This window comes from Cherax quadricarinatus, chromosome 5, assembly GCF_038502225.1.
Source record: "Cherax quadricarinatus isolate ZL_2023a chromosome 5, ASM3850222v1, whole genome shotgun sequence".
Taxonomy (NCBI): Eukaryota; Metazoa; Arthropoda; class Malacostraca; order Decapoda; family Parastacidae; genus Cherax; species Cherax quadricarinatus.
In genome coordinates this window covers 48271479-48286028 of record NC_091296.1, presented here as the reverse complement: position 1 = coordinate 48286028, position 14550 = coordinate 48271479, and the positions used below count along the sequence as shown (strand labels likewise).

General features: G+C 39.9%; 1 long non-coding RNA gene across 1 annotated transcript; it reads right to left on the bottom strand.

Annotated features, from left to right (window-relative positions):
* Positions 1-912: 912 nt before the first annotated feature.
* LOC138855445 (uncharacterized) lies at positions 913-9308 on the bottom strand. The gene is made up of 3 exons (XR_011394674.1): positions 9184-9308; positions 1177-1258; positions 913-1070 (listed from the first exon to the last, which is right to left on the bottom strand). It is a non-coding gene; the product is annotated as an uncharacterized lncRNA (long non-coding RNA).
* Between the last annotated feature and the right edge of the window lie 5242 nt (positions 9309-14550).

Sequence of the window (14550 nt, the reverse complement as noted above, 5' to 3'; positions counted from 1 at the left end):
GGCTAAGTCGTCATTGAAAAATATTCCTATAAATGATTGTTCCAAATGACTATTCAGTATTTATATTTCAAGCCACAAAAGATGCATTCAAGTGTCCTCCAGCTAAAATCGTCTGCGAATAAAATAATCACAAAATTCTCATGAATACGTCAGCTAAAGCTTAACTAATATTTCCACTTAACCCATCAAATAGCCAGCTAATACGCAAATTCACTTCGTATTGCTATAATATTCTCAGTGATCACTTAAATTATAATCATTGGGGAGCACTACACCCGTAGGATTATACAGCGCATGTTGGGGGAAGGGGGAGATGGGAGGCATTCAGGCTCAATTGAGGGAACTACACAGATCCAATTCCCTAGATCAAGAGCCCCTCACCAGCGTCAAGGAACCTCCCTGGAGGGGCACATAAACTTAAATCAATAATAAATCTAAACATATCGCTGAAAAACAATTTGTTTGATATTTTCATTTTCTTAGCCCTCAAAATTTCTCGGTTTCTTCCCCTCGCCTTGCTAGGCTTGCACGAGGCTGTATACACTACAGTAATGACAAATGCAGAAAATTGAAAAAAAGAAAAAAAAAGCTGTGCTGGCAATTATAAATTATCATTAAACAGCAATTATAAATTATCATTAAATTATCATTAAACAGCAATTATAAATTATCATTAAATTATCATTAAACAGCTATTTGGTTTACGCCTTTGCTGTTCTCTGCACGTAACTGCAAATTTACTGCATTTGCTGATCATTACATGTCTGTTTACTGACCGTCCTAATCCTGCACACCTTAAATAATTCCCGGTGGCTACTGTTACTCTGATGTAGACGCATGTGATCCGGGCAACCACGATCACCTGAGCTGTAGCTGGAGCATACTGCATATCCCACTAGTCTCAAAATATAACTTTTCAGACGTCACACTAACAATAATTGCCAAGCACTGATACAGCTAGCAGTTAGCAACATTGTGTTCCTTGGTTAGGTGTATTTCAAGTTGGAGTATAGACATACCTGTCATGCGGTGTGGTAGTTGCCCGACGACGAGCAGTAATCCACACTTACCTATAAAGGAAAACAGGGAAATTTATATTAATCATTTCGTTCTACCATCAAGACGTAAATATCAATCATTTTATATTAACTATTGCAAAGATTTCATTTGACACACCCGCCTGGATGCGAGTCACGCTGGAGCAACCAAGGCTTCGTAATCAAGTGTTGCTGGAGGCTGGGACCGGCTGACGCCTTCCCTGCAACAGTCAATAATTTCTTCATCACTTTCCACATGCCAGGAATTATTCTATAATTTGACCATATTCAAAATAAGTGCCATATGAAATCTAGATTCACTCACTAGTTCATTTGTTCATTATACTGAGAGTATAAGATTAGAAAATGAAATAGTAACCGTTAATTCACAAAATCCACAAATTCATTGTAAATTTTAGGTAATTACTAAAGAAAAGTGTGAAACACTGCTATTATATAACAGTTCCAGTTGTACAAAAACCGATCCCCAGAGAAACCGAATTCTGTCTTCGGCGATCACTGAAGGCATTATGTTCATTAATCTTCAGAAGTATTATGGAAGCAACATATAAATCAGATCAATATTAGAATACACGGCGACGGCGTGGAGTCAACATTTAATAAAACGAAAAGATGGAGAGCCAGGAAGATCGGTCGAAAATGCTATTAAAACAGTGGCAATAATGGCTTGCTTTGCGAAATTAAAAACAAAACTAATTCTGCAAAAGTGCACCAATTTAGCTATGCACAAATTGCACAAATTGTGATGCCAAAATACTCACATTTGACTGTGCTACTTAACAATTTATGATATAAGTAGACTGGTGAAACACCGCTGGACCTTTATGTTCAATTTGTAAACGTCTTATCTCCAGTGGGATGAAACCACATTGTTCAGAGCTCCCAGCAATTAGTTGTCTCACCATCAATCGGAAAGGAAACCATGGGAGAAGAGACGATTTATTCATTAGTTAATTGGTGTTTGCACTGATGGAACTCGGGCAACGCTTTTAATCATGTCAATTAGATCAACGAGGAGGAGTCCCTTAACTATTTTAGTGCAGTACATTGGGTACTTTAGTCGGCATTTTCGGCAAAAACTTTCATCACAGCTTAAGAAATATCTGGTCATCAGAATTTACACCACAAAATATAATGCCTAGAGTTCTGAAATGAGCACGAAGGGAACGAGAGAGACTACTACGTTTAAGGACAAAAGGCAGGTGGCGCTTAATGAGCTGAGGATATTTCGTAAATGAGATTGCAATATCTACCTTGCTACCTTTAATTTGGAATTAGTCATTGGCTAACTAAAGATATTTTAGAGATATACAAGATTCAATATATGCACACTAATACCACTGCTGGTTGTGAGGTAATTGACACATGCATTGAGAAGCTACAGTTGTTGAAGAAATGTATCAAATGAATACAGCATTCTTTTACACAAATTTTAAAGGGTAAAAGTTAGCTCACCTAAGCTTATTTCAAATCCCAGCGCTATCTAATGTAAACTATCTTTCCCTGATATATCACGCAAAACGGTCAGTAACACCTAGGTACATAGTGACTGCTAGATGAAAAGGGACAGCAGGTGCCGCAGATCGAACAACAGACCCTCACTATGTGAGGCTTGGGTGCTATCAACAGCAGACCCACGGGTATGTTAACGAAGTTCTCAAAGATAAAAAAAAAAATGTCGATGTCATCGACACTCGAGGCCTCGTCATATTGAGTAGTGCTAGCAGTTGTAGCGGTAGTAGTAGTAATAGTTCTCCGCAGTATAGCTAGTTCGATATCTTTATCAACAAGGGTCTTGTCAACTGGAAGATGCCTTAGTTTTGTGTTATTGTGTTATGATCCCCTTCTTTTATTAAGAATTTTAAGTCATCAAAGCTCACCAGATAATAGAAGACTTCCTAAGATGGACACAAATTGTTCTTATCAGTTTAAACTTCGTATTTATACTGGCTGACGCATTTACTTAAGCTTATTTCGGTTTCTCCTACGTATATCTCCTCCTATCCACTGCATGGAATTTAAGGCACCTGCTTCTTCTGAGTTTTTTTTTTCCGGCGAGGTCACGAATGGAAGAAAAAAAGGTTTAGATAACGGAGGCGACGCTTCTTGAGGAAAATTATGCAAAGGTATACTTACCTTTAGGTTATGCTTGTTATGGCACTTTTTCTAAAAATAAGGATGAAGATTGATTAGTACTTCACTTATCAAAAATGTTCATTTTTCTCAAGTATTTGCTTATTTTCTAGGGTTAACTTATATTTTCCTCAGCAGCCTATAAATTGTGCTACTAGCTGTGATCTATCAAATATGATAAAGCATGTTGAGCAAGCTAACCATCTGTATAAAAAATCAATTACTGCTTTTAACTAAACTAAAACTTTGCGGTATTCTCATACCATCCATAATTCCTCCCTGGATTGTAGCCTTCACGTATTATAATCACAGGGAAGAGCTAAACTCGTAGGATTATGCAGCGCATGTGAGGGGGGGGGATGGAAGGTGTTCAGGCTTAATTCAGGGAACCGGAGCACAGATCCAATTCCCTAGAGCAAGAGCCCCTCACCAGCGTCAAGGAACCATCCTTGAGGGGCCCGCCATCAATGGCCCTACCTGGTGCTCCAACGAAGTCGCCAACGCATCATCAGACCATTTTGGCCAAATATTTAAATTTCAGGTGACATTATTATCACGGATAAATTTAACTGTTTACATAACCAAGATTATCTTACTAACAAAACTTGTGCCTACCTTAGTCTGCCGAGGCTTTAATTTGCTCGTTAGTCACTAGCATGAAGAATACTTTCTGTAAAATGTGCATAATAATATGCACCCTTGTGAACTTTATTTCCCAAACCCCCGGTGGCTAAAGCTCTAGCTTCACACACGGAGTTCCCGGGTTCGATTCCCTGTGGGGTGGAAACATTTCGACGCGTTTCCTTACACCTGTTGTCATGTTCACCTAGCAGCAAATATGTACCTGGGTGTTAGTAGACTGGTGTGGCTCGCATCCTGGGGGACAAGATTGAGGACCCCAATGGAAATAAGACAGACAGTCCTCGATGACGCACTGACTTTCTTGGGTTATCCTGGGTGGCTAACCCTCCGGGGCTAAAAATCCGAAAAAAATCTTATCATAACCTAGACCGGTCGTAAAAATCTATGTATGGTTAGGCAGTGTAACATCAGGTAAGAATGTTCACCAATAACCTGCACTACGAGACGAATTTACGAGTATAACATTTGACAGAGCCCACGCAAGCAGATGACAAGAAAAATAAATGAATGAAGAAGAAATAAGGAGAGAATACAAAGGCCATGCTAAGTCACGAGTTTTCTGAAGTTTAGAGCATTTGAGAATGTAATGAGAAACATGGGAAATTACAGAGAACCAGTACTAGATTATGATTAATGTTTGTAATGTTATGTTATTCTTCAACAAGATGGCGTCTGTAAAGGATAGCAGAGGACCAGTTAATAGAATGACAGTGATCTCTAACATGACAGAAAAGAGCATTTCTAGTGTCGGCAAGGCTAACACGTTTTTGAAATAAATAGTAAACTGGTGACGACCAGATGTGGAAAACAGAACTTATGTACAGTCCAGGACATTTATTAAAGGAGACAGTGTCACTCTTGCTTAAACGTTTCATTTACATAAGTGAATTTATAATACCTCTTGTTGAGGCATCACTAATACATAACATTGATGATATGAATCTTAATCCAAGCTTTTTCACTTTACTGATGCTCTAAACTTCAAAACACTCATGACTTAATTAACTTGACCTTCGTTTTCTTTCCGTACCCCTTAACTATTCCTTATATTTTTATTGCCTTCCTGTTTTCCTCTTGTATGGATTTCGTCTTATGCTTCCCCCCCCCTCCTTCCAAGTGGATTTGTCCTGTTTAGACTACTTCCATTATTACTGCTACTATTTTTTTTCTATTACACAATGCACATAAGTATTACGACTACTACTACCCCCCCCCCCGCTCTTCACTCCTTTTTTGTTGCTCGCTTCCCCGCATTGTCTTGCATACATTCCGCTACTGCCCCTCCCCCCCCATCCTTAACTTTCACCACAAGCACCAGACATCCTATGAGCCTTTGTCACTAGGGTTGTGGCCCGAGTAACAAAGGAGGAATGGCTTAAATGGATGAGAGCTTTCACGAGATGAGATCCTTATACCAGGGAGAACATAGGACCCGATATACATATACACCAGTGATTTAACCCTGATTCCTGCTCCATCATCTCTGCTACTTCCTACGAGCTCTTTGTGAGTGGGGAAGGTAGCAGACGAGGCTGTTGTGTTAGAGATGACTCACACCATCATACACATCAGACCTAAGGCACTACTTGAACTAAGACGTTTTGTACTCCAGTTACAGAGCGTCTACGACAATTATAGCTAACTGCTACACTGTTTGGGCTAAAGAAGGCTCACCGTGTCCTTTTCAAAGGGTTGCCCTCGCCATAGAGCTGCAAATGATACTCCACGTGACCCAAGGACAACTCACTGTGCACTTGTGTTAGGGCTACCCCTGCCAAAAAACTGTAAACGGTACATCACTTGTACAATCTCCGATACTCCTTCGGGAGCCAGTGACACGTCACCATCTGGTAGACCTTTTCTGGACTTCGTTCCTGGCGAATATATTTACATCCGCTCTGGCTGCGGCCCGAACGCCGGTAGTGGCGGCAGTGAGGTAGACTTTTTTAAGAGTAAAGCCTAATGCAACCGAGAACACCGGACTTTGGATAAAGATCTAACCTGGAATCCTACTGCAACAGTACCTCGACCCACAAAGAAAGCTCACCCTGCCCGTCTGAAAGGATTGCCCCTGCCAGAGGGCTGTAAACGGTACATCACATGATAAATTAGAAACATTTGCAATACTTGGGTATCTTTATTCTGAAAACTACCTCCAACACTGGCTTCATCAGTCCAATACTAAAAAGAATGAAGAACAGAAGGAGCTTAAGGTAATCTGTCCCTCAGCTTGGAGTCGATGTAATCAGACCATCAATCGTGATAAGAATACAACTTATAATATGCGAAGAAGGGGCTTAAAAACTGATTACATCGATTTCAGGCTGAGGGACTGATCATCCTCATCAGCCATTCTCACTTCTCTTTATGACTTGTTAAGATCATAAGTCGGACCGAAACATCATAAGTTTCAATCTCCTATGAGCCTGTTTTGTGTATTGTTCCAGACACGATGTTTTTTTATTCTTTACAAAAGGTTATATAAAAAGCCTTTTCCCGAAGACAAAATATATCTCCACTGCACTTCGTAGTTAATTAGGAAAAAAATACGGAATAAAACACCTAGGTGTAAAAAACATATTGGCTCAGAATTCATTAATTCAAGAACCTCTGTATATTCATATTCTGTGTTCCACTAGTGAAATGTATTTTTTGTCAAATTCAAATATGTATGTATACAACATATTAACATTAATGCATAATAAACTAGATGCATTTAGGCAGTTTAGCAATCCGAGAAATGCATCCCCCAGTAGCAAAAAAATCCAGTCTGCTGTGCATCACTGCACACAACTGGAATAATGCGAAATGTTGCACAAGTCTATAATGCAGTTAAATATTAACGTTGAAGATTTGAAGTGACACAGAATTAACATTTAAAGGTAATCAGATTCTAATGTTCAAAAGTCTTCAGTAAAGAGGCAGTTCAGACCACAGACAAACCAAACTTAATTCAAACCTTCAAAGACACTAATGTCTTAAAATACATGAGCAAATAAGGCTGAATTGCTCAGAAGATTCACTGTCAAGACAATAGCTTGGCAGATTATCACATGAAAAACAGTGTTTAAACTTTCCAAATTTCTGACAAAAAAAAAATAGACAATTTAGAAAATAATAAAATTTTATTTAAGCTGAGGGAACTTAATTATTTTAAATAAAGGTCTCTAGTGAATACACACTCATCACATTAAACTATGTTAACAGGATAGAACCAAACATTAAACTGTTTATGATGGACAAAGGCATTCACGAAAACCAACTTTATTAAAAAAAATGGCAGTTTAAAACTTAACCAATATAAAAATCTGGGCAAAGTATTCTTCAACGACAACACATCAGCATTATTGTTTTAAAGCTGACCTCTAAACGCCTTATTCACTTATTACAGAGAAATAAAACTTGCACTTACACAGCAAGAAGATAAGCCATATTAGATCTGCATAGGGGTATACATAATCCCTTGTTATGATGCAACAAATTATACGTGAGCGAAACATCAAGCGACCTCCAAACACGTATTTCAGAACACCAATACGCAAGCAGGACTGACGATACAAGGTATGTCTGTGTACAACATTGCAATTCACACAACCATTTAATTAACTACAGAAACTCAAGACTTATCGCCACAGAAGACAACACTCAATACCGAAGAATCCTGGAATCATCGCTTATCTCTGTAACCAACAATTTCAACCAGAACAATGGCTTCTATAACATACCTGAACCACTTGCCAAGAAACTTCTTCATCGCTATCCCACATAAGAACATAGAACACTGCAGAAGGTCTACTCACAACTTGTCCAATACCCCTGCCAAGCTACCCAAGACTATAACCCCACCCGGTAGATCATCAGATGCAGCATTCTCCACCTGACCTCAACATTCTGAACCTGACTATAAATACTCCCGTACCTTCCACCCCAGGTAGATCTGTTTGTGACTTGAAAAAGCCCACTGTGTGGGCGAAACGTTGTCAATAAAGGATCACATTAAACTGCATAGTAATATGAAATAGCCAAGAGCGCTAAATTTGTTGGGATTAGATAGGAATTGTGAAATGGAAGACATTTAGATTCAATTTACTTGTGAAGAATTATCCCTTCCTTGGATCAAGAACCTCTCACCAGTATCAAGACCAAATAATATATTACAAAAAAATATTAAATTACCTGCAAATGACCTGCCTATTGACACTGCGCACGAATAGAAGCAAATCGTTCCACATATCTAGCCTTTATATAGAATACACCAGTGACGAAAGTTTGAAGCTAATCGAATGAAGCGTTTTCGAGAGGAAAATGTTTTAGAAATAAGTTTTGCCTAGAATGTTCCGGAAATAATAAAGTCTAGCTTTGATAAACACATAATTTAATGACTTGGTAAAAACTGTTTTGACAGTTTTTCTTCTCTATTATATTAAAAATTCTCTACAATCATTTACAAGGAAATATTTTTTTTAGTAAAAAAGATCAAATTTCTTTAAAAAATTACTAACTGGCATCGATACATTACCAAATAAACACACATACTTCCCATCAGAAGATTTCAGTTTTTACATTATAATGAAGAATTAATAAACTTGGTAAATTCGAAAGATTCTCGGCAATTTCAGTTACATTCCAAATTTGCAGTCACTAATAATAAACTTATATATTATCAACATTGATACAGAATGCATCATTATATAATTTTTGGCTAATCAAAAGAATCACTTAGTTATTAAATGTAAATAAATTTCACTCTTTCTTCAACAAAATTAGCAGATGGGGACTTCTGGTAGCCAATAAGAGGGCGAACCATACGATCAGTGAACCACACGAGTGGTGACAACTTGAAGCCGATCAGAAGAATAATTCTCCAGTTATGACAGTTTAAAATGACTGGAAGATACATTAACTATTTTTTTTTATTATTAATAAATTTCTCCACACTAAAACAAAATCTAATATGTACTTTCAAGGCCATAAGCTGAATCAGGTAATAAACACTGACGCAGTTCAGAAGACGAAACTAGGAATAATTTTTTTGCACTATATATAATGGTCAATTCTGCACCTACACACCTGAATTTCACTTTCCGCCGTCGTCGAATTAAGAGGCATCTTTTTTGAACTTTTGAAGTTATATAACTAAGAATTTTACAAGTTACTGGATTCATGATGTACCTTGAGTGAGAGGGGACGTGCAGGTGTTAATTATTCCATTAATCTGGCTCCAGGTACAGTACACAGGTGTTGAAAATTAGAAGCATATCGGATGAGGCTTCTCCTGTTATTAGCGAAAAACTTAAAGTTGGAATTTAAAAAACGTGTGACATCCTACAGACTACAGGACTATAATTACCTTTTGATTTTATCTACATATCAGTAACACGTTGTGCATTATATTTCACGCTATAATCACTGTATCATTGGCACTTAACGCGTAATATTACGCACTGTAGCACACACATGCGGGCACTACCTCACCCAACCCTAAACTGATCACAGTTGCTGACAAGTATGGTTGACGAGAGCGAATGAACCAGCTCTCTCGAAACCACTGGTTCACCTGTGACGAGTTCTGTCATATGTGGCTGTTAATGGTCATGTGATTTAACTGGAACTTATCTGAGGATATTTTATTTATGAACATTTTATTTTTTTATATTATAAATCATAAAATATCTAAATAACTACAGCTGGATATCAGAAATGCTTCACTGAACAATGTTTTTACTACCATTGTCATGTCTGACTCCACTACTGAGCTACACTCACCCGTGACGTCAACTCCAAGTCCTGTACCTAACTTCTGCTCTAGTATTACCCCTCAAGGAAGGTTCCTTGATGTTTGTGAGGGGCTCTTGATTTAGGGAATTGGATCTGTGCTCCAGTTCCCCGAATTAAGCCTGAATGCCTTCCACATCCCCCCCCCAAGGCGCTGTATAATCCTCCGGGTTTAGCGCTTCCCCCTTGATTATAATAATAATAATAATGCTCTAGTATTTAAGCTCTGGATATATGTCTTTGCAACACAGGATATATACTCAGAGGATTATATTTCTCCCAAAGTATATATGGTGAGACTTTATTTTAATCCTTATTTTAGTGATTGAATTATTCCTGCTTATTATTGGATAGGTTACCATGCAGCCTTTATGACCCTAGTGTATTCGATAGGTTTTAAACTCAGCCAACCATCCTATGCCATAGGCTTCACGAGGATATATACACGGAAATAAAATTTTAGGAGCTAAAATATTTTTGTCTAGTGGTAAAAACGTTACGAGCTGCTGTAGAGTGTAGTAGAGGTGGTATCCATACACAACTTAAAGAAGAGGTAAGACAAGTCTCTTGAAATCGGGCGAGAGTGGACCTAGTAGTGACCAGCGAAGAAGCGGGGACAGGAGCTGTGACTCGACCCATACATTCAAAGGCACACCCACGCAGACAAAGCACAAGGAAGGAAAATGAAACTATGGAGAAAAAAAACTCAAAAAGGTAACTAAGATCAAGAAGGGAAGTGGATATGAGCAAGGGATGATTCCATCTACAACACTGGAGAGTCAGAAGGAAGGACAGCAGCGTTGGGAAAGACATTTGTGAACCTGCTCTGAGGAATCCTGGAAGTGAAGGAGATATATATGGAAAGTGGAAAAGGAAGTACTAAGAAATGATGATGTATATGAATGATATACATTACCTACAATATGGAGAATAAGACACATGTGCAACATCCCAGATATCTTTAATTAGTAGACGTATTGTCATCAAGCGGCTTTATCAATAAAATAAAGGACATAATATGAACAATGTAGAAGTATATTCAAAAGACGAAGTAATCAGTCCCTCAGCCTAGGAGTAGGTGATGAACACCGTAGTCTTGAAGAATCTGAAGTACAGTAGGAATTTTGGCGCTTATATACTGGCATCAAATGAGGGAGGCGTTGCAGGACAATGAACTCTGGAGGAGGGAACTGATTCTCTGCCGCCTTCAGGGTGCTGATGGGCTGACAACTGACAGGATACTGTCAGAGGATGAAAATTCATAACATCATTGATCACACAGGTGGTGAGGTTGCAATCACTGGAATCAGGAGAACACGCAATAGGAGGAGAGGCGAACAGTGTTAATCATGTTCCATACCCCAAACACAATGGGGCCAAACAACATCTCTTAATGGCTTCTGACAAAGGGAACCGAGAAACTGCGGGAATCACTTCCAGCGATCTTCAAAAAGTCGATTGAAACAGGACATCTGCAAGAGGTCTGGAAAATAGGAAATGAAGTCTCAGTATTTAAAAAAGTGACAGTGTCACTGACTTATATACTATGCAATACAATGGAGAAGATAATCGAAAGAATTGTGGAGCACCTGGAAAAGAGAGAATTCATGAGCAACAACCAGAATGGTTCTCTCGATGGTAAATCCTGTCTCGCCAATATCCTAAAGTTATGTTACAATTATTATAATCAAAGAAAGCGCTAAACCGACAAGGGTCATGTAGCGCTGCAAGGCAGAAAATAGTGTCGGGGCTATAAACAGGTGGAGAAGGGATCAGAGGTGAGGGGAGAAAAGGGCTGGAAGGGACGCTAAGGGCTGTGTCAAAGTTCGTATAGTAAAGCAGATGCTGACAAAAAAGTCAAAAAGTGATTGCAAGTCACAGGCAGGGCCATCTGTATGAAGGGAAGATAAGGTAAGAGCGGTAGGGCAGCGGCGTCGTCGGAGGCAAATCCTGCGAGCTCGCTGGTATACCGGGCAATCCACGAGAAAGTGAAGAATCGAAATGGGGACCCAACAAACCTCACAGAGGAATAGGGTCTCGTTTCATGAGATACCCATAGATAAAGCGAGTTTGGCCGATGCGGAGACGGGAGAGCGCAGTCTCCCGACTGCGGCAAAGGTGGTAAGAAGATGGCCACAAACCTAAAAGCGGTTTAACAGAGTGCAATTTTTTTACAGCGCATGCCCGACAACCATTGTTGCCAACGGCCGCGAAGACGGGCAGAGATGACTGTAAAATAATCCCTGAACGGAATACCTCTATAGGAAACCGAAAGATCATGTTCCGTTGACCGTGCAGTAGTACTTGCCTGTTCGCAGCGCTGCACATCAACGTGTCGAGGGACCCAACAGAAAACGACGTCTTTGTTTTTGCTAGCCACACGGCACAGCCATGGTTGAATGAGAAGGACTATGAGGATGGCATATGACTCGGTGGTAAAAATACTAGCCGAGTCTAACAAATGACCTAGGAGAACATTGTCAGGAAACACCGCCGCGAACCCAACACCGTCAGAAGATTTAGAACCATTTGTATAAACAGCGACGGCATGAGCATGCGACCGGAAGTGATCAAGAAAATGAGAGCGATAAGCAGTCGTGGGCAGGAGAGTTTTGGCGCACGGCAGTAGGGAAGAACAGACACGAACTGTCGGAATCTCCCAAGGGGAAAGTGAAAAGGCAGAAGCTAAATGAACATATAGGAGGCAACTGGAGAGAAGACCGGAGTGAGTGAAGACGAAGAGAAGACGGTCGGAGTAAGAAGGGGCGCCGAACAAATAATGGGCTTCTACTAACGTCTGAGACCAACCTATACGTAGAAGGAGCACGAAGGTCATGAGAGCAGACAAAATATCGAAGTCAATGACCATCACTACGATCAGCTAATTAAGGAACATTCGCCTCAGCATAGAGGCTTTTAACAGGGGATGAACGAAAGGCACCAAGGTTTAAACGTAGACGCTGATGATGAAGGGAATCTAACATAGAAAGCGTTGCAGGAGAAGCCACAGAATAGATTTGGTTGCCATAATCCAGCTTGGACAAGACAAGGGTGGAATGCAAAAGGAGGAGAGTCCGGCGATCTGCTCCCCATGAACGATGCGCAAGAATTTTAAGGAGATTCGGCAGACCATGGCAAGCTGCTTTCGAAGAGGAAATGCGAGGTTTCCATGTCGACAGGCAATCGAGGAGAAGGCGAAGAAAATTGACCGTATCACATTCTGAAATACGTGAGCCGTGTAAATACAATGAAATATCTGGGACAAGAGGACGTCTAGTGAAGGTAATGAAATGGGTTTTCCTACTAGAAAATTTAAATCCATGAGAAGTGGCCCAATGGGAAACACTGTCAATCGCATCCTGAAGGGAGGCTGCTAACAGACGACAGTCAGCGCCTGCATAAGCAATAGCGAAGTCATCCACATAAAAGTGACGACCAAATCATTCCATCACCTTGCAGACTACACTGGTCAGAGTAATGGGACGATAGTGAGAGGTATCTAGCCCCGAGGTGCCTGGTTTGCGAAGCGGTAGTACAATCGCATTTTTCCATTGTGGAGGGAGAACCCCTCGAGTCCAAATAAGACTGAAAAGACGCAAAAGGACAGTAGGAGTTGTAGAATGCGGTTACTGTAGCATACTGATACGAATATCATCAGGCCCAGTTACCGATGACTGGCAGGCTGAAAGCGTGGACTCTAAATCTAAGAGAGTGAAATGTACGTTATATGGCTACATTCCATTAGAAGAGAAATCAAAGGGCAATTGCTCTCTGAGAAACGAAGGACAGAGGTGAAGCCCTTGGGAGACACGGACAAGATAGTTCTCGATTTCCGTGGCAACTTCAAGAGGTTCCGCAACACTAACACCAGCAACCCCCAAAACGGGAGCTGGGTCCGGAGCCACACAACTTCCGTACGTTCTTCTAAACCCCACACATAGGTGAAGTCGAGGTAATAGTAGAAACGTTGTCTTGCCAACAAATGTGTTTGGACCTGCGTATGACGCAGGTCCAAACACATTTAGTCACAAACACGTTAGTCACCCTTTTCGAGTGACTACATTAGTCACCCTTTACGGGTGACTACAGTTTTTTTTAATATTGCTTAATTTCATCTCTAATGACTCCTTTTACGAAGTATATTATTGCATTTTTTCTCAAAAGGTAACTATTTTATTTTATATATTACCTATTCTCTGATAATGAGTAGTTAAATTATTTTTGGATATTATTTACAAAATTTTATATATTTAATATGATATAAAGCTCGGATGACAAAGTGGTTTAAAACGACACGTCAGCAGACACTAGGATATATTAGAAAACGTTTAAATAATGAAATGCTGATCACTTCTTACATACAAAGGTCGACAAATATTATTATTGTTATTATTATTATAATCAAGGGGAAAGCGCTAAACCCGGAGGATTATACAGCGCCTGGGGGGGGATGTTGAAGGCATTCAGGCTTAATTCGGGAAACTGGAGCACAGATCCACTTCCCTAAATCAAGAGCCCCTCACCAGGGGGTCGACAAATAACCATGCATGTAGGCTGGAAGTGAGGTGTGAGTGACATGTAGTGATTTGATGAAAGAACAAGTGATGTTATTTGAGATGACCTGACGTAGACCTTGAGGTCACGTGAATCTTGTTTGGTTTAGTATGGTTGAGTACCACGTATGCCAAATACTTTGAAAGTTGTTGGTCCTAGAATCTTGCTCTAGTAACCGTACATCGGTGTTAAAAAATGAAGCCTATCGGATGAGGCCTTCTCATGTAACGAAAAGTGATAATAAGGAAATAAAAATTAAAGGTCAAAAATCTATCAGTGTCTTTAAGGTCACCACTCAGGGATATCGATGACGAGGATTTCAATGGAAGGAACCTTACCACAGGAGCCTGAAATCCTATAAGAATCCAGAAACTGAGCAAGTGAAACT